This window comes from Mastomys coucha, unplaced genomic scaffold (assembly GCF_008632895.1).
Source record: "Mastomys coucha isolate ucsf_1 unplaced genomic scaffold, UCSF_Mcou_1 pScaffold5, whole genome shotgun sequence".
In the NCBI taxonomy this organism is placed as follows: domain Eukaryota; kingdom Metazoa; phylum Chordata; class Mammalia; order Rodentia; family Muridae; genus Mastomys; species Mastomys coucha.
Genome location: NW_022196911.1, coordinates 87,026,619 through 87,052,880, shown reverse-complemented (window position 1 = coordinate 87,052,880; position 26,262 = coordinate 87,026,619). Strand labels below are relative to the sequence as shown.

The 26,262-nt window shown below is 37.3% G+C and overlaps 1 long non-coding RNA gene across 1 annotated transcript in view; it reads right to left on the bottom strand.

The window, feature by feature from the left end:
• Positions 1–12,750: 12,750 nt before the first annotated feature.
• LOC116077722 overlaps positions 12,751–26,262 on the bottom strand; it is a 136,648-nt gene continuing 123,136 nt past the window's right edge. Inside the window, exons 3-4 of the long non-coding RNA XR_004113311.1 lie at positions 14,511–14,556; positions 12,751–13,452 (exon numbers count right to left, since the gene is read on the bottom strand). This is a non-coding gene — a long non-coding RNA (uncharacterized LOC116077722). The remainder of the gene's footprint in view (positions 13,453–14,510; positions 14,557–26,262) is intronic.

The window sequence follows — 26,262 nt, the reverse complement described above, 5'->3', positions numbered from 1 at the left end:
TTGCAACTTATTTTAAAGACATGAGATGTTCATAAAAGATTTGTTCAGCTTCAATTCATGTTTATTCTGTTGATCAGAAAATTTCTTGGGAGAATTTCAGACTTCTGGTATATACAGTTTCAAGGTACCAGTACAAACCAAAACCAAACAAAAACAAAAAAAACGAAAACCAAAACCCAAAAGTAGATAGGTTTTCCCTTAAACAAACAATTCAATAATTTCATACCCAACCCAACAGTGTACCTATTCCAAGTAAGAGAAGTAAGGGCTAAGTTGCCTTTAATGTCCTATTTCATTGAACAATTCTACTATTGTCCTATTGTATATGTTTAATAGGAAGTTCCTTGTAGAGAAATTTTAACTCAGCAACATGGATGCTCTGACAAGGAATCACATCCAAATTTCTTCTAGGTCTATATGATCCGGCTGAAGCAAAACACCTTTAATCTTTCTGTCTGAAATATAGATACATCCTTAGTACACACTTTTAAATCCTAAACAATTTAGGAATAATTAGTTTGTAGAAAGAAGCATCCATGTTTGCAAGTGACCTCTAATTTAGGGGCAGAAAGATTCAACATTATGAGTCAGAGAAAGGATACAACCCAACCAATTCTCAGAAGAATAGACTGGAAAGAGAGGCTACTTAGAAAGCAGAGAGAGAGTTCAATGGAATTTAATTCCATTTAGTTGAGTGCAGTTGTGCTCAGTTCAGTCCACAGCATAGCAGTCGAGTTTGGAATAGTTCAGTTCCTAGAATTCAGAGGCAGTCGTTTCCAAGCAGAGAATTTCAGTCAGAAGCTGAGAGAAGCCTCTTTGAATCAGACACCTTGGAGAGGAGTTTGAGCCAGAGCAGCAGAGTTGAACCTGCTAGCCAGAGTTCCGAAAGAGCTAGAAAGGGTGAGCTTATTCAGCAGTAAGTCTAGGATGCTGAAACATTCTAGATCTAGGTTGAGGCTGGAGGCTGAAGCCTTCACGATCCAGGCTTGCAGAAGAGTAGATTTTTATGGAGGCTAGAAGATTGCAAGCTTAAGCTTAGGGACAGTTAGATAGAAATGATCTGGGATCAGCCCAAGCCATGTGTTCATAAGGCTTTGGTACAGCTCTTATCATTTCCTCTGAGAAAATAAAGGTGACATTTACATTCACACCTCCTTCATAATAAGAACTCATACGTTTGCTCATTAGTGACATTGTTCTCTCTCCCCCATGTCCAAAGCACTATCTTAAAACATTTTACCTGGTATATCTCCATTTTGTATTTTAAATGCAGCCATCCAAGCTGTTTGTCCACCTTTTCAAACTCAGAATGACAAGCAGTCTTGATAGAGAGTTACCACAGGTTTTAAAACATTCTATAAAAGAGGATTTATGGAATTTTTCTAAAAAATAATATCTACTTGCCTAATCTAATTGCTTATATCTCAGACCATGGAGGATCCCACGGGGCAAGCCAACTTAAAGACTTTTATTAAGCAATAACTTCTTAGGTGTAAACCCTCTGATAATTCCTTGAGAAATTTACAAAGAAGGATTGAAAGGGAGAGGGAAACGAATGAAGTCAAAGAAAGTCGTATGCATGTATGTATCCCCAAAGGGTCCTTATTTTTCTAGTTACCTAAACAAAATTCAGATGGTTCCATTGATGATACTCTTTGAAGAATCTGAACAGTTTCAGCCTTGTGAAGTCGTCAGGCACTAGTTTTGCTTCAGATTTTTTATTAGTTATTGGATGAGAACGTTCTGTTCTGGGAGGAATGTCCTTTGCCAAACACCTGAAGTGAGTAAACTCTCATTACGATGACTGCAAGTGCTTTGCCATCTGCTTTTGCTCTGGTCAGTCAGTGAATGGCAGTTGAACTAAGATGCAAACTGGTATTAGGTGTTAAAAAGAAATTAATAATATGACAGTACTGCCTTATCACAGGATACATGCGGATAGTGAAGCAGTGCTTGAGAAGGTAACAATGCAGGTGATACAGATGTTTATGTTCAACAATGTGTATTTCTGTAGTTACATCCTTGGTTAATAGTAATCAAACTAATAAAAAACCACATCTATCTACTCCTACTCTCCTCTCCAATCAGGAGACAAAGACAAGACAAGACAAAGACAAGAGACAATCCTAAGTAAGTTTTATCCTTAGATAGACCATAGATACTGTTGGGGAAGATTCCCTTCACAACTATAATAGTAAAATTTTTAGTTCCAGGTCTATACATCATATAAACAAGTATACTGATTTTACAGCAAATACAGTTCCTTTAGAAGACAGGAGGATGCTTTAGACAATACAAGCATATGTATAAATAATAGCATACTTTCAATGTGCATTTGTCTCCTAGGCTTAATTATTTGTACATTTTATAGTTTTAGTTCTGTTACTTAAACAGAACAACAGATATTAGTGAGAAAAGGATAAATAATAATATGTGCTGTACCAAACATTAGAGAAATGACCTTTTCTTTGGACAATTGGAACACATTTTCTAAAATAACTTAAGAAGATAGATATTACTTTTTGCAAATCCCAAACTTTATAATTCATCATCCTTTCTACATCCCATTTTATTTAGTCTACAATTCCAAGCAGAAGCTAATTAATAATGTTATACCCCATAAGATAGGGTATGCATATTCATGAGGCTTCATGAATTATTTGTGAATTTGAAATGAATAAACCTTCATCATATAGGAAAGCCACTGAAAGTGCTTGCCTCTCGTGATAATGAATCAAAACAGAAAGTGTAATTCCCCATGGCATACACAACTTAAAGCTGTATGATGTGAAGTTCCACCTTGTCTTGGTTAGGCCTCCCGAAGTGAAGATAAGATTCTAAATATTAATGTTACTGTGTGAGATCGTCAGCACTTTGGTTTGTGGAAAGGCACAGTGCATTTCACAAAGCTAAGCAGGTGATGATTTAAGGCGTTTGGGACAGTGTGTTATTTTCTGACATCCTCGTGCTCTGAACACCTAAAAGGCTTTATATTCTCATTAAATTATCTGAGTGACACCAAGAACAGGAAGACTCCTCAGGAGAGGATTTAAATTGACCAAACAGCACAGTAGAAATTAACAAATGATACAGGGGCCGGCATTTTTCTGCTGCATCTTCTGTATTAGGTTAATAATCAAGTGATATATAAAGTTGTCAAAGGCACTGAATTTAGAAGAAAAGGGGGTCTATAATTGAAGTAAATAAGCTGGGGCAAACAAGGATTGATTACACACTACTTTGTACAGCAAAAGCACGGGGCTGTGCCCTAAGGTTAATAATCTGTATAAAGCAGTTTGGAGAATGCGTTTCTAATGATTTCTGATATGGCAATGTATTTCTCTGTCTTTTTTCCACTCGGGAGGATAACACAGTTAAAACTTTTACCCGAGAACACATTAATTTTATGAATGCATATACAATATGGTCAGAAATAGTACTTCAGTTCTGATCTTCCAATTACCTTGTGCCCTTAGCGATGCTGTGCCGAAGCATTAATTGGCATCATTGGGTCCCCAATGGAGGAGCTAGAGAAAGGACCCAAGGAGCTGAAGGGTTTGCAACCCCTTAGGATGAACAACAATATGAACTAACTAGTACCCTCAGAGCTCCCAGGGACTAAACCACCAACCAAAGAGTACACATAATGGGACTCATGGCTCCAGCAGCACATGTAGCAGAAGATGGCCAAGTTGGTTGTCAATGGGAGGAGAGGCCCTTGGCCCTACGAAGGTTCTGTGCCCCAGTATAGGGGAATGCCAGGGCCAGGAAACAGGAGAGGGTGGGTTGGTGAGCAGGAGGAGGGGGAGGGAACAGGTTTTTTGTTTGTTTTGTTTTTGTTTTTGTTTTCTGTTGTTGTTGTTTTAATTTTAATTCAATTTTTTTGGAGGGGAACTGAGAAAGGAGATATCATATGACATGTGAATAAGGAAAATATCTAAAAAAAAAAAAAAAGAAAGAAATAGTACTTCAGTTCCAATCTTCCGATAACCGTATGCCCTTAGCGATGCTGTACCGAAGCATTAATTGGCATCATTTATACTCTGTTTGCAATATACTTAGTTCTTTCTAAGGTGTCAACATGGCTACTCGAGTTTTAAGACACATCTGGGTTTTAAATCTTGTTTATTTTATGAGATTGCCTCCTGTTTTCCTAACAATCCTGTTCCTGTCACACATCCCACCTCTTAAAAGCATGACAAAACCAAAATACTTGTCTTGTTCAGAATGCTGAAATGAAAGGTTATTCTTTGGTTTCTCCTTGTTGTTTTTGTTTTATTTGTTTAGTTGGTTAATTAGATAGCCTGGATGGCCTGGAATTCTTAATGTAGATTATTAAGCTGGCCTCAAACATACAGAGATCTGCTTGTCTCTGCTAGGAGTAAAGTCATGCATCACCACTTTAATTTTAACCAAATAATCCTTTATGAGAGCTCTGGTTTTCTGTGATCTCTGTAGCTTAAGATTATCTTCTTTTCTTGAAAAGTTTTCATTTCATTAGAAGGGAAAGGGATGACGCATCAGTGGAAATAGGCCAATTTAAAAAGACCTAAGACGAGCGGAAGAATAATAGGCCTGAAATTAGGATTAGAGGCATAGCAGAAATCCCATCTCGATACTTAACTGTTGTTTCCAAAAGAAATTCCAGTTCAGTCAAAATCTCAGTTTCATTTATGAAGTGATTAGATAAGGCTTAATATGATGATGGATAGAGATCAATGTGTACTGTAAAGCTCTGGGAGTTTGAAGAAAAAACCACTGAGCTTCATGTATGATGGCTATGACAGCTGAAATACTGGAGCCTTCCTATCCCACGACTGGAGCCTTTAGTCCAGTGCCTTTCTCCTTGAACTAGAGGAAGGAAATCAGAATTCTACCTCCCTCAGTCTCAGCCACTGGAGAATTTGAAAGTGGGCATGTGGAAGCAAATAGTTAAATAAATAAGAATGAGTAAAATTCCTATAACAAAAACAAAAGACAAAGGAAAATTCTAGATTTGGGGGACACAAATTGTCTTATTCCTTTTTCTGGAAAACCTGTTGTTCTCCTATACATTTTCTCCAAAAGAGTATGTCTGCTTTATACATACAGCTTGACCAGACCACAGGTCCCATGAGAGCTGAAAAATGATCAGCAGAAATGGTGAGATGTCTCTGAAGTAGACACATCTGTTGGCAATCATTCCCCAGACTTCTTTCCTTCTCTTGAGACAAATGCTGTGTATACTAGGGCTCTGGAATAATTATGTAGTCAAGGAGGAGGAAGTACAAATTACTGAGTCTGTGTTTGGGGTTGTTTTTATCTGATGCACTGGTTGAATAGAAGCTTTAAGACAGAAACAAAGTTGATGAAAAATAATTAGGTCTCGTATGCACGAAACATTTTTATCAACTCTACTACAATGGCATTCTATCATCCAAGAAATATATTCTGAATTTTATGTGCCTTTCATAGTCAAATTAATATATAATTGCTTTAGAATATTAGTGGAAGGCAGATGCAAGACACTCCTGGGATGAGGTATGGAATTTATGCTTTATCTAAGAGAATAAATGGACTTCTTCATGACTTAGCCTCTTTCTGGTACCTGATACACTGCAAGGTTTGTAATCCATTAATGTAGTTTTAGTTACTTTAGACTCTTGTAGGAGAAAAATATTTCTGAGTTTATAGAACATTCTACAAGAAAGTATTTTTGTTGATGTTACAATTAATGTATTTTGTCTTCTGTAGCTATTCAAACATCATTTCCTTTTATTTATTTCCCTCTGGCAATTCTCTGTCTCTTCTTTGTTCATTACTGGTAGAATGCATTATATAATAAGACCACATAACTTTTATTATACTTTTAGCTTCACTTTGTGTTTTGTATCTGATTATTTTTTTCTAAAAGTATGTTTTCTCTAAAGCACTTGACACTGTTAAAAGTGTCTAAGTAAGATTTATTGCCGTGCGGAATGCAAGAACCGAGTAAGTTGGGCAAAACACAACCATTTCGGGGCCACTCCTTACGGATAATTTGGGCTGTTTGCCTACATCAAAGAATTGTTCAGGGGATAGGAACAGAGAGAATTCCCAGCAAATTCTGCCCAGAGAGAGACTAAAGTCTGGTATCTGAACCTTCTTTGGGCTGAGCATTTGCATTTTCCTTGAAGGCATAAGTTGAGAACTTAGTCACCAAAGAGAGCTCGTCTTCTCCATATTCAATGAGTTATGTAGGTGTTGTCTTCAGCAATAGACTCTTGCTGTCAGTTTGAGGAGAGCAACCTATAGTATTGACAACAGCCTCACTTGTTTGTGGGTTCCTATGGGAACCCTTTCGCCAACAGCATAGTTAGATGTTAACCCGTCCCAGTATTAAAAGCTTCATTTAGTGACGAGATGTCTAGTTGGGGCCATGTCTCTCCCCTTGTTTGGTGATTTCATTTAGATTGCCTGCGTGTGTGTATATAGTTTAGGAAGCTTCTGCTGTATGAGGTTTCCATACTTCCCCTTGATTGGCGTCTCCCCCTGTATTCTCTCACCTCTCTGCTCTCTTCCCCTTCCCTCTTGATTCCAGGTTCCACCCCAACCCCTACTGCCATAACTATCAATTCTATTACACTTTTCTAACAAGATCTATCTGTCCTCTCTAGTTTCTAAATCTATACCTCACTTCTGTGGTGCTTCAGATTTTTAGCTTGGTTATTATAGACTTAATATATAATATTTACATATAAGTTAGCTACATTCATACCATTTTTGTTTTTCTGGATCGGGGTTCCCACACTCAGGATATATATATATATATATATATATATATATATATATATATATTTAATCTAGTTCAATCAATTTATTTGTGGATTTCAAGATTTCATTCTTTTTAATGGCTAAGACATACTCCCTCATATAAATGTATGACATATTCTTTATCCTTCTAGGGACATCTAGGTTGTTTCTAACTATTATGTATAGAGTAGCAATGAGCATGCTTGAGCAAGTGTCTTTGTGATAGGATGAAGCATCCTTAGGATATATAGCTACATCTTATGGTAAATTGATTTTCATCTTCCTGAGGTGCCAGTACACTGATTTCCATAGTGTCGTAAACATTAGCGCTCCCACTAGCAGTGGCTAAGTGTTCATTTCCCTTACTCTACATCCTCACCAGCATGAGTTGTTACTTATATTATCTTAGCCATTCTGATTGACATAAGATGAAACTTCAGAGTAGTTTTGACTTACATTTCTGATATCTAAGAATGTTGAACATTTCTTTAAGTGTTTCTCAGACATCTGAGTTTCTTTCTTCCTTTTTTTTTTAGAATTCTCTTTTTAGGTTTGTTCCCTATTAGTGGATTGGGTTACTTGTTATCTTGATATCTAATTTTTTTTGGTTTGTTTTTCTGTTTTAGGTTTTTAAAAATTATATTTTGGATATTAGCCCTCTATCAGATGTGTAGTTGGTAAAATTTTTTTCCTATTCTGTAGGCTGCTGCATCATCTAAATATCAATGTCCTTTGTCATGCAGCTTTCCAGTTCCACAAGGTCCCATTTATTAATTGTTGCTCTTTGTAACGTGTTAATGTGCTCTGTTTAGAAAGCCTTTCCCTGGACCAATGATCCCAAGGCTATTCCTTAATTTACTTCCATCAGGTTTAGTGATTTGATGTTGAGGTAGGTCATTGACCAATTTGAAGTTGAATTTTATGCAAGGTGATAAGTCTGGATCTGTTTACATTCTTCTATATCCAGCTATCTAGCTTGACTAGCATCATTTGTTGAAGGTGCTGTCTTTTTCTCCCAGTGTGTATTTATGGCTTCTTTATTAAAAATCAATTTTCCATTCACATGTGGATTCATGTTTTTGTACAACTTCAGTTTGATGCAATAGATTGATGTGTTTGTTTTTGTGCCAAAAACATGATGTTTTTGTTACTATGGCTTTGTGGTACAATTTGAGGTCAGGAGAAGTTATACTTCCAGCAGTTCTTTTATTATCCAGGCATGTTTTAGCTATCCTGGGTGGTGTTTTTTGTTCCCATATGAAGTTGAAAATTGTCCTTTCAATTTCTATGAAGAAGTTTATTAAAATTTTGATTGAAATTTTTTTGAATCTATAGATTGCTTTTGGTAGTATAACTTTTTTATTTGTAACTACGGATCCATGAGAATAAGAGATTGTTCCACCTTCTGAAATCTTCATTTTTTTTTTCTTCAATGTTTTAAAGTGTTCATCATATAAGTCTTTCACTTCCTTGGTTAGAGGTACCCTAAAATATTTTTATTAGTTTGCTTTGCTGTTAATTATCTTTTTGGCAAAGTTTTACAATTCATAGATAAATGATCTATTTCTAAAGTTTTTTGAGTAATTATTGTTTTAATCACTGTATATTGGCTTGTTTTTTTCATTGTGATGACCAAATACCTGATAAGAAGCAACATAAGAGAAGAAGCATATTTTTTCTCGCTCAGAGATCACCATGCTGACAGGAGTTCGAGGCAGCTAGATGGTCACATTGCACAGTCAGAAAACAGAGAAAGATGCATACTGATGACATGCAACTCAATATCCAACACATTAAATTGTATAGCTCACAGCTGGGGAGGAGTCGTTCTTCTTAGTTAAACCTCTCTCAAAACTTCTTCATAGACAATATCAGAGTTATATCTTTTAAATGATTCTAAATTCAGCCACATTAATAACAAAGTTTGACTATAGCAAGTCTACTCTTTGTAAATTTGACCCACAGTCCATCATTTTAAAATCATAACCTTCATTCCTGGTCCTCACAGGCTCTTCATTATCTTATGGTGAGACGTGCATTTACTCCACTGCTAAGAGCACCCAACGAATATATATTTATGATGTTCAAAAAGCTCTGGGTCAAAAATCTCTTGTGAGTCTCAAGAAGGCACCTTTATAACTGGAAGCCCCCCAAGAGATCAAAATATAAATTACAAACATTCAATATTCCATGGCACAGGATTAGGATTCCTGCTTCCAAAGGAAGGAGTCAGGGTATAGAGTAAGGAAAGAGTAAATTGATACACAATACAAAGGCAGCTGTGAAAATACTAAAAGGTGTAGCTTTATGCACACCATCTTGATCTTCTGTTGGCATTATCGGAGAGCCAGCAGCCTCCAGTTCTACCATTATCAGCTCCTATGGTGTCACTGAAAAATACAGTTCCACTCTGTGCCTGCAGCTGTCCTTGGCAGACATTACAGTCTCCCACATCCTGGGATATCCAATGCAATTTCACATAGTAGACCTCCTTTCAGGGATTCTGATCCATCCACAGTGCCTGGCCTCATACATAGTATTCTATATCCTCATTGAAACATTCCTTGATCCCATTCTCTAGGCTTTTGTATACTTGTAAAACCAGTGCCCTGTGAAGGGTGCTGCCAAGTCCTGCTTACCATAGCATACATCAAAGGGCCTCTAGTCTAATTCCAAATTGAGTGCTCACTCTTCTGGAAATACATCCTAGTGAGCCAGGATGTCACTATCCACATTTCTCTTAGCAATTCATCTTATAAATTCCCAATGCTAAGCTCAGCTTAGGGTTCATCTGTAGCCCCCAAACCCAAAATCTTTCATATTCATCCTGTGAATCAGTTTCAAAGACAACTGAACTACGTGGTGGATGTTTCTGAGGCAATTCACTTACTGGACTTAGGAATATTTAGAAGACAAATTTTGATTATTTGTTTTCAATTGTTATAAATTGTAGTTTGCCCCCAAATTGCCTTAAAGTTTTAAAAGATGCCTTGTTTGTGTGTGTGTGTGTGTGTGTGTTTCATGTGTTTGTAAGTGGTGACAGATTCCAGAAGAGGATCTCCTTAGTTGGAGTTATGGTGACTGTGAACCATAGGTTATGAGTGCTGGGAATCCAACTCTGGAACTGGTCTGTGCCCTTCCCTAAATTAACTTTAAGTGTTTGCCACAGTTGGACCCTAATGACCCAGGTGGAGTTAATTTCCTACAGGAGTAGACTGCCAGCTGAACTTGCTTTGCAGCTCAACCCAGCTGAAACAAAGGATGGGTCTATAGACTCTTCCCATAGAAATTATATAAATGGTCAGCAGTGCTCACTATTCAACTTGGAGCCTTGATCAGAAACTTTTGTTTTGGCTTCATCCTTCTCTCGCACCCTGTCCTTTTCATTTCCAGCCCCACTTTCGGGGAACCCAGTTCATCCATGGCTGCTACACAGCTACACTGGTCCTTCAGTAAGAAGAACATCATGTGCTTTTGATTGCTGAGCCATCTCCTGATCCTGCTGTGGTCTTTTGTTTAGATATTTGATAATAAGAAAAATTGTGTGATTGTCTCTATTATTTTAACTTATTTATTTATTGTTTCTTGTTGGATTGCCTACATTTGAGTATTATATTGAATATTAAACATAATGATAGAAATATCTGTATTATTTTTTAAATTTAAAATTTTGTGTGTATGTGTGTGTGCAAGTGTGCACATGAGTGTTTGTGTGTGTGTGTGTGTGTGTGTGTGTGTGTGTGCAATGTGCACATGTGAATGCAGGTTTGTATGCCACAGACCTCATTGGGAGGACTGCAGATAATTCTTTGGATCTTTCCTCCGACCTTTACATGGGGTCCAGGGATAAAATACAGGTCTTCAGGCTCTCGTGACTTAATGTTACATGCTGTCATATTAATATCTAGCTTAATTTTTAAAATAAGGAACTTCTTTAAATTTCACTGCTTTATTTAAATTTGCTGTAATTTTCCTGCATAGAAACCCATTATTAAGTTAAAACTAAAATGATATTTTCTATTCCTGTTTACAAAATTATATCAAATAGCTTTTCCATACCTAAATATGTATGCAGCATAATGGTTTGCTTTTAGCTTTTAATGTGATATCAATATGATAAAATGATTTTAATATTTAAGAATTATAGTGGTTTGAATAGGTTTGGCCCCCATGGACTCAGGTGTCTGAAAGCTCGGCCCACAGGGAGTGACACTATTAGGAGGTGTTTCCTTGTTGGAATAGGTGTGGCCCTGTTAGAGGAAGTGTGTCACTATGGGAGTGTGCTTCCTAGATGCCTGAGGAAGTCAATCTTCTCCTGTCTTTGGATCAAGATGTAGAACTTTCAGCTCCTCCAGCCCCACATCGGCTTGGATGTTGCCATGCTCCTGCCTTGATGCTAATGGACTGAACCTCTGAACCTATAAACCAGTCCCAATTAAATGTTGTCCATTATACTAGTTTCCTTGGTCATGGTGGCTCTTCATAGCAATAGAGGCCCTCCTTGATACAATAATCAATACATTACTTTGATAAATGATATTTTTATTAATTTGTGTATATGTATGCTTGCATTCATATATGTAAATATCAATGTTTGCTCTGGAGAATGTGTGTGTGTCTGTGTGCACACTTGTGGAAGCTAGTTGTCAACTTTGAGTGTCCCCAATGGGAGCCATTCATTTTATTCTTTGACCCAGGGTCTCTTACTGGGACCTGAGGCTCACCAATTCTGTTAGACTGTCTAACTAAAAAGTACAAGTTCCTTGTTCCTACCTACCCAGTCTGAGATTACCATCACCTACCACCAAGTCAGGCAACCCTCACAAATGGAGCCAACCCTGGAAATGGAAAACCTAGAAAAAAGGTCAGGAACTACAGGTGCAAGCATCAACAACAGAATGAAAGAGATAGAAGAGAGAATTTCAGGCATAGAAGATACCTTAGAAGATATTGACACAACAGTCAAAGAAAATTCAGAACAGAGAAAACTCCTAACCTAAAACATCCTGGAAATCCAGGACACAGGATGATTTTATAGTTTTATATTACTTTGGGACCAGACTCACCATTAGGGTTTGTTAAAAAACAAATTGGGAGTCTAATTCCCACATTTCTGATTGGAGAGCCTATCCAATCAGGTGTGAAGTTAGAGTCCCAAAGAGAGTCTAGGATCTTCTATTAAATTCTCAGATACTGACAATGCTGCTGTTTGAAGGATAACAACTGCCTTCAGGTTTTACTGCTGTGAACAGAAACCATGACCAAGGCAAGTCTTATACAGACAACATTTAATTGGGGCTGGCTTACAGATTCAGAGATTCAGTCCAGGATCATCAAGGAGGGAATATGGCAGCATTCAGGCAGGCATGGTACAGGAGGAACTGAGAGTTCTACATCTTCATCTGAAGGCTGCTAGCAGAATACTTACTTTCAGACAGGATAGGGACTTAAAACCCACACCTACAGTGACACACCTATTCCAAAAAGGACACACTTCTAAATAGTGCCACACCCTTGGCCAAGCATATTCAACCATGACAACCACTCACTTTACAAAAGAATTCAGGTGATCTTCGGGTCATATAAGCTCATTTCCAAAGAATGCTTAAGATGGTTTTGATGTGGCTTGCATGGGAAATGCCCCCTATATGCTTATGTGCTTAAATACTTGGTCCTCAGCTGGTGGTGTTTAATGAAGAGATTGTGGAATCTTTAGGGAATGGAGCCTTGCTGGATGACATGTGTCACTGGGGCCTGCCCTTGAGGCATTATAGGCTGGCCCCACTTCCTGTTCACTCTCTCCTTCCTGTGTGGTTGCCATGTGACCAGCCAGCATGTTGCTTCTGCCGCCATACTTTCACCACATGCTGTCTGTCCTTCTCAAGTCATAAGTCCAAACTAAACTTTCTCTCTCAAACTGCTTTCATCAGAGAGCTTTATTGCAGCAATAGGAGAGAAACGAAGACAGATTTGTTTCTGCGTCAAGAGGTGAAAGAAAGAATTCCACAGGATTTATTAGCTGTCACTCGTAACATTTTCAGGCATGCCCAACCTTTTAAATGTGACACAATGTTGTTATCTACAAAGCACACGCCTGAGAAATACACAACCCAGTTACCAGAAAGATCACAAAAAGTGCCTCATAATGTTGTAGGTGAGTTTATACTTTTGTGTGAAGTTTCATTCACAGCTGGTCCTCCTGCTGACCAAGGGCCATAGGTCAGATATACCTGCTAGTTCAGGATATCTGAGACTGCAATTACTCTAACTTGTCTGTTGCCCATATCCTTCAGGACCTGCTACAAAGCTGTAGTGATGTTCACAGCCCTAAGCTGTTGAAATTTCTGCAACAACTGGTAATTAACAGTTGGAGATGATGCCAGCAGCCAGTGATCAGTGATGCATTTCCTTTCCCTGCAGTTAAAACACATTGAGGAAAAGCTCTTCTTTTGACAATTTAACATTTGGGCTGAGCAATTTCTGACATTTGTTTTGTGTTTCAGGGCTGTGATATATATATATATGCATGGCAGGTGTTTCTGAGTTATCCTTGCTGGGTTCCAGTTCCAGTTTTGATAAAAGATTTGCTGTTTGAATCAGTTATCTTCCTTTCTTATTCTTCTCAAGATAGAAATGTCTCTTTGTAGAAGCAATAAACAAACATTCTGAATTTATCACAACCTGAAAAGGTCAAAGAGAGAGAGAGGTGTTTAAGGTCCCAAGCCACTATTAAGGCATCTACAGTGCAGTATCTTGAAGATGTCTTTACAAAGAACTTTCACAGTCAAATTATGCCTGATACATAATCTATTTCTCTTATTCTAAAGGTTGTGCAAACACAGAAGTTCATAAGGAAGAACAAAGATTTGTTTCTTTGCCAAAGTAATAAACTGAAAAAAAAAATATTGTCTGGCTTGCATGATTGCTTGAAATCTCATTAAATGTTAAACACACAGAGTCTTTCAGATAAATTAATAAAAAGCTCTAGTTACTAGCTAGAAAACAGCCATCTGAAATTTGTAATGATGAACTAATTAACAGAAGAGCATTTTAAGCAGATTTATCTGACATGTGTTAACTGTGGTCTAAATATGGCAAAGAGGATCCTTCCCTCTTCTTCCCCCGTCTCTCTTGTTCGGAGTGTGCTCTACCCTGATCCACAATGAACTGTCTCTGGAGTGAGGGAGGCAGTCAGAATCATTCGGAACACTCTGCCTGGGCTGGGGAGATGCATCTGTGGTTAAAGCACGTGCTGTGTTTGGATCCCCAGAACCATGTTTTGCTTTTTAAACGTCTGAGCCTTGGATAGGAGCATATGCCTGTAATCCCAGCACTGAAAAGGCAGAGCCCATCAGATCTCCATGTGTTTGAGGCCAGCCTGATCTGCATAGTGATTATAAGGCTAGTCCAGGCTACATAGTGAGACCATAATTCAAAAGGCAATCCTCCCCCTAGGGGTGGAAGTGTGGATCTGTAACTCCTGTGCTGGGGTGCATTTCCAGGTAGATCCTAAAGGATTGCTGGCCAGCTAAGTTAGCTAAAGTAATAAACAGAAGGTTCAGTAGAGACCCAGTGTCAACCAGACAAGCAAACATCGATGGTGAAAAATGATGGACATGCGTGCACGTGTACACACACACACACACACACACACACACACACAGAGAGAGAGAACTGAGACAATAAACCTCTCAGCACCAGCATTAAGTTTGCGATCTGAACATTTTCTTTTCACTTACATCGCATTTCATTAAATAGTCCTTCCTGGGAGACTTTCACAGACTTCTGAGGAAAAAAAATAGGACAAAAAGTACATTTTTGTTTGTTTTTATTTGTGTGTTTTTTTATTTTTTTCTACTGAAAATATAGATTTGTTTCACTCAGGAACGTTGACCATTTATTAGGAAAAAATTTAAAATCAGAAATATATTTTTCTAAAGCTAGATACTTGTGCTTACTGGCTTGTCACTCAAGGCAAAGCAGTTGCCATAACAACCACAATCTCCAGTGGAAGCAAAGAATCCTTTTGTTTTCTTCCTAGAATAGCAAAGTGAGTTTATAAAGAAGAATACACTAACACCTCATTCTTGTTACCTTGTTTCATCAAGCCACTAGAGGAACATAACTCAGTCACCATGAATCCAAAATTATCCCAGATGTCTCTTTTGGGATGTACATTTTTACCTCATTCCTTGGATTAAAATATACCATGTCCCAATCTCTCCTGTTTTGTGTGAAATCCTTCTGCAGTCTGCCTAGTTCGCCTCTGGGAGTAAAGTCACTTGGTAGCCTGGTATGGGGTTGCAGGGGAAGTTATGTGATCTCATTGCTCCTTTCAAAGAAGACTTGGTACTTCCCTTTTTATTTATTTATTTTTAATCCTGGAATGCTAGAGTGTGTCCGTCATGTCAAAATTACATCTCATGTTTTTATTTATTTATTACCCTCTCAGTCCTTTCCCATCTTCAAATACCATCAGGTTTGCAACTATCTCCTAGCTTTCCTGTAGAGAAACTGTTGTTCAGTGTCATCATTGTTAAATATGGGTCATTAGGAGACACTTAGATAAATATCTTTTTAAAAACATTGTTAAGTCCTGAGAATTTAAATACAATAAACATGGGACCCTCTGTCCTAGGAAAATAGTCACGTTAATAACAAGTTACTGTGATACATTTAAAATATGATTTTTTTTTGAAGATGTTTCTGGTTAATGTCAACCAGTAGTGATTCTATAATCTGTATTTCTCTTTACCATCTTGTTTGACAGTTTCCTATGACTAAATTTTACTTTCTCTCTATCCCCACTCCTATCTTCCATTCTCCTCCTTCTCTGGTTGGGACCCTTCTCCCTAAGAAGGCTTCTTCCTGTGTTCACATCCTCTTTTTGTGTACAGCCCACTGAGTTTAAACAGGTTCTTGCCTGAGTGAGTGACAAGTTATTTACAGGAGCAGGAGAAACTAGGTGTGGCTACATTGGTGAAGAGCATGACACTATTAAATGACACAGCTACACCCCCTCCCCTAAAGCCCAGAGAACATCCTAGAGCAGGGGCAGAAAGAGTGTAGGAGCAAAAGGATAAGGCAATGATCTGCACAATAACATCTTCTGGATGTGGCATGGCTGTTGCCCTTAGGAACCTGCTGTAGCTGTGGTACTCTGCACAAGGTCAAACTGTCCATGTTTTATGGAGTTGCTTCTCATCTGGATGTATTTGCAATTGCAAGACACTTCATCCTAACTTAAGTCTAACACAATAACAAATTGGGTTTATTGGCTTATTAAAAATAAACCCAAAGTTTGGATTTGCTGGGTATACATGAAACAAAGAAGTACAAGTTCAATTATATATATATATATTTTAAAAGTCAGAAAGGCAAACAATGACAACCCCCAATGCATTGTCCAAAGAACAAAAATATGTTCTGTCAGCCATCTGGGCATTGCAAATTATAAATTTTGAACAGAAAATTAATGGATAGGAAAGAGAAAAGGAAAGTGAATGAAGCTTTGACACAGAAGAAAAGCATAGCACGTGTTCTTTCTGTATTTTAGAAGTGGGAGCTGTTTGATCTTGATCTCTGGAACACGTTTGGACACACGTGGACAAAGACACATTCTGACTAGTGACAGGTCACAAAAGAAGAGTCTCCCTTTGTGATGTTGGTGTTCTGAATTATAGATGGCTTTTGTTGCAATGATGGAAATACCAGGATGTTGTACAAAAGCCCTCCTTTGGGAAATAATCCCCATGGACTTCTTCATGCCATTGTTAGGTTTAAGACGGCACAAAAATACGTCTGAATGTGTTTGAGCGTTTAGGTGTTAGGAATTATGTTTTAGCTTCCTTTGTGAAATGGCAAGTAATCTGTGGCATGGAGAAGACTCATGATTTTGGTCATATATGCTTCTAGACAAAAGGGGGACAGGTATACTCTGGTTATTGGAAATCTAAAGCTAGCAGAGTGAATAAAGGATCCTGCTGCCTTAGACAAGCCAATGTGCTCATCAGAGCAGAAATAAACAGAACTCAATGTGTCTGGGTTTCTCCCTAGCTAGGGAAAGAAAAATTCCTGAAAGATAGTGTAGTCATTCCAGGTACAAAGGTGGATGCCTTGTTAAATGAGATGTCTGTAGAGACTGGGGTGCTCTGCGCATGCCTGCCAGTCAGGATCACAAGAGGAAAGCATGCTATATTTCCTTGACTTCCTTATCCTAAGATCTCTTTAGTAGAAAAGGATCGTAGCCTACTTCCATAGGAAAAGAGATTCAATAAAGGAAAATTGAGGATTTAGCCGTCAGTATTATTTGGTTTTTGTTTTTTGTTTTTAAGAAACAGTAAGCCTCCAATTCAGCTCTCAATTGATCTTGGAATCTTTTCTCCCTAGTTGTATGCCAGCCAGTAAGAATTGTGAATTGAGTTTAAGTTCTGAACTCAGTACGTTTAAGAAAACAGTAATTATAAGTGACAAGTCTCTTTAAGAAGTTGGGATGTGCACAGCCTTTTTTTTTCTTTTGTTATTACTCTTCTATGTGTGGGTTCTGGTGGGCTTTTACTAATTTATAATTTCAGGGAGCATGGCATGGTCTAAATAAAGAACCCACCTTGAGTTCTGCAAGCAGCATAGCTGTACTGGCTATTTAATAAACATTGGGTATCAGTTCGTAATAAGACATCTTAAATGTACTAACATCCACATTATCAAAGAAATCGCCTATCCCTGCACTGGGCCAGCTGGCTGTTGGAAATTCCCATCCCATCCTATTGCCCCTCCCTCCCTCTTCCCTGTCTCTGTTATGTAGCAGGATTACAGTGCACCAATGGCAGAGTTTGTTTCCCTTTAATTCTTTGTTCTTTCAAATTTTCCTTCACAGTATGAGGCCAATAAATATTACATAATTTATTTTCAAGTATAGTTTCTAAGATTTCAATTTGTTTTTCTTTAATCGTTCTATTTTTATTAACACTATTAGTCACAAATCTTTCCTGTACCAGGTACTCTGATACTGGGGCTCCCGTGAGTCTATTTTTATTGTCTGTTGTTTCGAACATTACTACTCTTTCCCCATGAACTCACTCAATTTTTTTTTAACTAAATACCTGCCTGAAGAATTTTCAGAAAAACAATTACAGAAGTAATTTTAGGGACCAAAAGTTACCCTCCTGCAGAAGGTATCTGCAAAGCCTTAGGCAATGTGTTCTGTGAGAATCAGAGCACATCGTTCACCCAGGGATTATTTCACCCAGCTTTGAGTCCACAGTGGAGTTACAGTCGTTATGGGAATCTGCTGACTCTGGACTCACATTAGTTCAAAAAAGTTTTGCTTGTGTTGTTTGTATGTTGTTGCTTTTTATAGCAAGTTCTGAATGCCAATTTTAGTCCTCTTAAATAGCATAATATTCCAGAAGGTTTTTCTCAATTAACTCTTTCTAATGTTTTGCTAGAGAAAGCAGACTTGAGAATCTGATCCCTCTCTATACAATTTCTTTCTCTTGGGTTTTCAGTCTCTAAGACTTTCCCACCTTAGTGTCACTCAAATACAACTTTTTGATTGATTTGAATACTCTGCTTGAGCTTTTGTTGTTGCTGTTTGTTTTTTAGTTGGTTGGGTTTTTTTTTTTTTTTTTGGAGAAATTTTATTCGGTGGCTGAAGACTGCACATTGTCTATTACAAGATCTTTGCATAGAGAGAATTAATATATCATTTAAGCAATGCATGCATATGTTGCATGCTTACATTTATGCTGCTCTTTTCAGCAATCTTCATAAAGTCATGCACTAAATATTCCACGCAACATTGAAATCTAGATATCTGTCTTACAAGGAGAGATCCCTTGACTATAATGCTAAAGTTATTTTTCCTACATTTGAAAAAGCAACAAGTATTGTCCATTCTTTGTGAACTAAATATATGAATCTTTATGCCTGGATATGGCATAGGCTATATTCATAATGGTAGCATATATATCATGAAGCGTCATTTCTCAATGTGTGCTTTTTCTTTAGTCACTTACCCGAGTTAGGGTTTCTGCTGCTGTGAGGAATCACCATGACCAGAGCAACTAGAGAGGAAAGGGTCTATTTGGCTTATGCCTCTGTATTATAGCCATTCTTATGGAGGTCTGGACAGGAACTCAAAAGATAGCAGGATCCTGGAGGCAGGAGAGGATGCAGAAGCCATGGGGGAGCGCTCCTTTCTGGGTTGCTCATTCTGCTATCTTATAGAACATAAGACCATCAAACCAGAAATAGACTCACCTACAATGGGCTCACCTTCCACATCAATCACTAATTAAAAAAATGCCTTATAGGCTTGTCTATAGCCTGATATCATGGAGGTATTTTTGCATCCTCTCTGATGACTCTAGCTTGTGTTAAGTTGATAAAACTAGGCAGTAAAGTATTTAATCACTTTACTCTTCAAAAGTAAATTTTATGATAAATATACTTGGCAATATTTATAGTTATATCCCCAGTTTAGGACATAGGATTATGGTAATATTTCAAATACTCTGGGATGTGAGATAGTAAGGATTTGCTTGGTTTTGTTTTATTTTGTATTGTTTTTCTTTTTTTTTTCTTCTTTTTTTTGAAGTCCTGTTTCACTACTGTATTTAAGAAGAGAAAAGAACTTAAATATCTATTGACATCCCAGTGAAGTAGTTTTACATGGGGCATAGTTTCAATAGCTCTTTTGTAAGGAAAACTGAAAATCTTCCAATGGAGCCTTTACCTTCAGGGGATTGTTAATGTGGTTGGAGAGATAAAAAACTATATCTACATTAAATTAAACTGAAATATACATTTCAACTCACTTTACAAGAAAGCAGCACAAAAAAAGTCATGAGAGGTAATGACTAGGAGAGCATGATTGCCTAGTTCTTTGTGATCCAGTAAGACACATTATCAGAATACTAAATTGTATCCCAGAGTTTAATTTAATTAGCACTATACATTTACAACAAGGAATGTAAAGTCCTTAAGGTCAAAAGTATAGAAGAAACAGCTTTAAAAATCCCAGTGCTAAAATCATGTTGTTTAGCAACCAAGTGAAGGTCATGGTATTTCTCTCTCTCTCTCTCTCTCTCTCTCTCTCTCTCTCTCTCTCTCTCTCTCTCTTTCTCTCTCTTTCTCTCTCTCTCTCTCTTTCTCTCTCTCTCTTTCTCTCTCTCCTTATAAGGGAAACTTCTTTAGAGTGCTAACTGAAAATCCATTGCAGCGCTAAATCAGCCTTGTTTTCTCCATGTAACAAGCCCCGGACAGAATAACACATGACCAGTTTTCCTTATGTATTTCTAATTAACTTTTTAAAGCCTCCTGACTTTGTGGAGTCACTGCACTAGGTTCTAAGTGATCTATAAAATGGAAAAGAAAGCACAGGCTCTCCTCACTCCTCCAAACAGTAGCATTCTTTTCAAAGTATCATTAATTTCATTCCATTATATATAAAGCTTTTAAAATAACCCAGCACACACAGATATATAAGCATTCACCAGGAAACTGATAAGAATCCTTGTGATCTAATTTAGAATTCATCCGGATCAAGAAACATGTCACCTGCCAGAACCCGGAACTTATAACATTCTCATTCTTTCCCCTCTCCCTCCCTCTTCCTCTCCATCCCACCATGCATGACTGCTCTTCCTCATCTTCCTTCCACATCCCTCTGTTTCCATCATATCTCAGTTTGGATGCTGTGCTGGACCAACTCTCCTGCTAAGGTTTGCATTCTAATGGATCTCTCTCCTAGTAATGGGGTTCAAGGGCCTCCAAAACAGAAAGACAAAGAGCTTCCATGTACCCCAACTTGGCATCCCAGGCTACCTCTCTCCCTATTTCTAATTTAAGATGAGAAACCTATCACCAAGGTGTTTGTGATTTCAGAAACATCATTGCAATTCATTGTCTTCCATGAAACCAGAATGCATCTTGCCACTATTTGCTAAGTATAGAAATTGGGAAGGGGGCAGGTAGGATGTTTAATTGGCCTAAAGGAAGAGAAATGCTAACTGAAACTGAATTTGTAGATAGTATAGGTTTAATCTTTCAAAATCAAAGTTGGTTAGGTAGTTCCCAAAATCCATTGTTGAGAGGCCTTCATTTTCTCTTAGCTTGAAATTCATGGTTACTGGTAAGTGTGGCAGTTCCCTGACATCCTCCGAGGACATATACTGAAGTCAAAGTGAAGGGGAGGCACTTCTGTCTCCGCTAATGCTTTTTATTCAAGGGAAAAATCAATACTGCCCGGAAGTCTAAAGTAAATGGCATTTCTGTCTCACTGGCCAGCATCTTATCTCCTGTCTGCCTTAATTACAAGAAAGATTGGCTAACAAATTACATAGCAGGTTTGTCTTCCATATTAGTGAGTAGATTCTGCTGATAAGGAAAAGAACTCTTTATAATGCCTCTACAGGACTTTCCACTAGAAGATGTGTGTGTGTGTGTGTGTGTGTGTGTGTGTGTGTTTATGTGTGTGTGTACATGTGCACATCTTTGTATGTGTGCTTTTGGTAGTGAACCATGACTTACTCTCTCATCTGGGAGAACCACGCACTGTATACTTCACTTTTATAAACCATTACACCATTTGTTCTTAGTCTAGTTTTAATTTCTTGAGGCTGGGGATTTGAACTCAATCACCAAAGTGCTTGCTGTGCAACCATACAGATCTGGGTTTGATTGACAAGGTATGATGACACACCATAAGATTTAAACTTGATTCACTAGATATGATGTCAGATACTATAATCCTGGCCCTAGAGAGACAGAGACAAGACTCCTGGGCCAAGCAGCTACTATAGCCAAAATGTTAAATTCCAGGTTCAATGAGAAACTCTGTCTCTGAAAAATAAAGATAGAAAGCAACAAAGGAAGACTGATCTTCTGCTTCCATGACACATGTACACATGGATGCATGCAACCCACACTCATATGCATACACATATATACAATTTCAAGAAATCATATTTTATTTACTCTATATAAATATAAATCTTTCAAATGTATTATTATATTACTTATGCATTGTTTTGTGTGTATATGTGTTTCAGTATAAGTATTTATATATGTATGCTTATGAACCTGTACATGCCACATTGTGTTTATTGGACACCAAAGAACAATTACTAGAAGTTGCCTCTTTGCCTCTCCAACTCTTTATCTAAGATGCTAAATTCAAAAGTCCCCTTGCCACGCAAGTATCACTTTTTTTCACAAGGGATATGTAAGTATAATCTATATGAGCAAATAACAGGATAAACTTCCCTATTGTAAATATCCTATACAGTTAGTTGGTATAAATAGGCAATTTTACAGAATTCATGGAAAATATTCAAGGATATACAATTTAACTGACAGTGTTGAATACTCTATTTTGCACAGATGTGCTCATGTTTAAATAACTATAGATATAAATATTTGAGCTATATTCTGGTTATATGAACACATGTCATTTATACATGCACACACATATACATATACATATACATATATACATATATATAAATGTAACATTTAACATTTGAATTGGGTCATCATCTTGAGAATGAGAATCATTTTCCAAAGCTAAGACTGGAATGCAGAGTTTAATATATGTTAACACAAGCACTTCACCCCTGACCTAAATCTCCCAATTCAGGACTTTTCTTATCAAATGTTCAATATCTAATCAACACCTTTCTGGGAGAATCATTATGAGTTATACAATTAATTAAATATGATTGTTTTCCTTAATTTTGTGCCACACATAATTTAAATTTTCATTAAGGCTAATTGCCAGTGGCATGGAGAAAAACATTTTAAAGTTCTATTTAATTTTGCTTTATCTTTAATACAGAAACTAGAGTGTTTGTTTCATTATAAAGTGTGATGGAGATAGTAATTATGGGAAGGTGAAGACCAATATATGTTTCTGTCATGGGTCACCAAACAATGTTGCATAGTGATTCCAAAAGAGTCAAATATCCTGTTTTCATGTTAGTCTCAACAAATGGAGCTTGAAATGCAGACAGCTGCAGTCCTGGTGCAGAGTTCTTCCTTCAAAAGCAGAAATGATTACCTTCTGGTCTTTTCATTAGTTATCAGCAAGTTGCCACAATTAGATTAGGAATGGATGAAGAACTTATTTTCCATTTCATTCTGTGTTACATTATCTATGCACTGCATATTGTGCATTTAATAGAAGTTCAGGGGGATAAAAAAAGGTTAAATAGATTTATAATTCTGATGGGTTCAGGAGAAAACAGCACCACAGCTGACCGCTCAGACCTAAAATCAATTTGTCTGTGTTAAAATGTGAACTGCACTCGGTGGCAAGGAGGGTCCTTGCTATGCCTTCTGCAGGGGCTTGCTGGCCTTTGTCTTTTCATTGGTATCCCATGATGCCTTTGTGGTCTCTGAATTGTCTCATTGAAACAGTGTATTTAGTTACTTTTCCTTACTGAAAAAAAAAGTAAATAAAATAATACCCTGACAAAAGCATTTTAGAAATCCAGTTTTTCTTGGGTTCACAGTTCAAGGATGCAGTCCATAAGGGTAGGCAAGTGAAGATGGTAGGGTTTGGAAAAGCAACTGAGGCAGTTGGTTACAGACAAGTGCAGAGGGTGGCAAGCACCCTGCTTGCTTTCGCTTTTGTATTCCACCCACAGGGCAGGTCCTCCTCTATCAATTAGCCTCTTGATAGGTTTGCAGAGGCTTGATCATAGGCTAACCTGATCTCTTATGACCCCCTTACAATCGGCCACTTGTCTCCTAGGGACTCTAACAGTCACTACATTGATGATGGAGATAAACCATTACAGGTAATGATTATTTTAACACTGTGAAAGCAGGCGTACACATTTAACATTCTTGATTATTATCCAGCTGGTTGTTTGAGGAATGATGACCACAGGTGTCTGCTTTTGTATATTTTATAAGAGAATTATCTACAATGTAAAATGTATGTCATTGGAAGTCAATATAGATTTTGAATCTGGTAGAAAACCCAGGAGCTCCTAAGGCAATTATAAATTAACCCCTAAACAAGAAAACAGATCTCATACAGGGGCTATGGCTTTTTATTTCACCCTAATCACTAGTGGTTTATTGACTTTTAAATAGTCCATATCCAAATAATTTAAATGATTGGGATTTTTTTGTCAAAATCATTTTTTGTATTTTAGAATTATAATGTAATATGCAGTCACTATAAATTCAGTTGGAAGATGAAAGAACATTAAGCCAAAAAAAAAAAAAAAACCAATCACTCTCTGAAATGATCTTTAATTTTCCTACTTTCTTGTATGTGGTATGTGTGTGTCTGTGTGCATGTTCTAATATTGTAGGTATATGTGCATATAGAGGCCCATATGAATATGTGTATATATGTGTTGACATTGAATGTTTATTTTGATTTGTACTTTGTACATTGGAGCAGAACGTCTTGATAGATTCAGCTTATTATGAAGACCCATGTCTCAACAATCCACTATTGTTTTACAGGCTGGGCTCACAGATGGGCTACCATGTTCAGCTGATTGCTTTGGTGTGTTTGTTGGATTGAATGTTTTTAATGTGGTTTCTGAAGAATCAGACTCCAGTACTCTGTGTTCTATGACAAGTATCTTACCTGCTGAACCATCTTCCCAGCTCAACAATTCTTAATATTCAAGGAAAATACTTGCACTTTCTTTGTGTTTATAGATAAATATAAAGATGCGTGTACTGTTTTGCCTGCACATAAATGGAACTATGTTATGCATGCTGTTTGGCAATTCTGTTATTCTTACTATGTTGTGGATGCTTCTCATTGTCAATAAATACACATTTACATCCTTGCTTTTAAGGACTGCAGTCAGGGAACTAACAGTATTTATTGAGTTTTACCTAAATGTAAAACATGTTGAATCTCATTGTATGAATGCCCCATGACAGATTAAACGTACCCAACAGGCAGACATTTTCTATTGTTTGTAATTACTCACTAGTACAATCAAGCCTACAATGGATATCTCCAGTAGCTTACAACTTAAAAGACAGAAGGAAACAAGCCTGTTTTTGACATTCCAGAACACAGCCAATGTCTCTGGAAACTTCTGGTTTATATTGCCTTCGCATTTCCAATTTTATGTACATTATTACACATTCAATCAATAGACTGCAAAAAAGACTATTGAATCAGTGAATCTTGAGCTCTCTTCATTATTACTCACACCATTTTCTCCTTCTAGTATATTTATGTATACAATTATACTCCCATGAGAAAGCAAGAAAGGCAGAGAGAGAAAAACATCAATAAACTCAGTCATCAAGCAAGGGGTTTATCCATACCAGAATTTATGCATATATACACTTTTTATTCATTGAATATTTCCCAATGCCAAATGTTTGGCAATCCCTCTTTTGAGTATAAATAAAATAAGGACAGGATAGCTCTTCCAATGTCATACAGAATAGTGATGACTCAGTGGGTAAAAATGCAAAAGCCAGACACACTAGAAGGTGTGTGTAACTACAGTATTAAGGTGAGAGGACACAGAGATATCTAGATCCCAGGGGTTCTAAAACTATTATAGTGGATGCTACAAGCTTCCAGTCAGGGAAAGGCCCTTTTTGCCTTCTATATGTGTATACCCTTAAAAATACATACAACACACATGCACACAAACACACACACACACACACACACACACTCACACGCATATGTGAGCGCACAGACTCTTGTAATATGACCAAAGGCATTTTCTTAACCACTTTCCAAGGCATATTCTTAAGCTATTTGCATGGAGAGTGCCCAATTCCACATTCTTCCTAATAATGTGTGTGTGTATGTGTGTTTGTGTGTATGTGTGTGTTTGTGATGGTGATATAATTGATGGTTATAATCAATTATATCATGATGATTATAATTGGTATAATATTAATAAACCTATAAAATGCTAATATGATAAGTAGTTGTATGTTAACCTGAAAGTTGAGGTAAGTGATCATGAGAATACTAAACAATTCATTTAAACACTAAAATTTATTTAAATTACATTGTGATTTCATTTCTAATATTTTCATGTGCAGCCAAATTCCTTGATATTTTAGGTCCATGTCTTTTAAAGCAAACATTTAGGGAGATATTAAACATATTTGGTAGTATTCAGGTAAAGTAGCTCCATATACAGTTTTTAGGAGAAAATCATTTTTAAGAGAAGAAAAGGGAATGCTAGATATACTTCCTAGGCAAAGACTAGAAATAGCAGCATTTATTTAAATGCATAAGGTATAGTTTCAGCATTGACAGGTCTAAGAATATTCTTATTTGCTGCAACTCAGCTTCAGGCTGGTTCAGCTTACCAGCTCATCTTCCCTTGGTTGACTTCAGAAGGCCAAGATGGCATACAACATTAAGCCACACCGCATAAAACCTTAGCTAAGAGTGAACCTACTATCACTACTCTGCACTTGGCATTGGACAAAATAAGTCCTATGAAGAAGCCTGCTGGCAACAGGGTGTGGGGA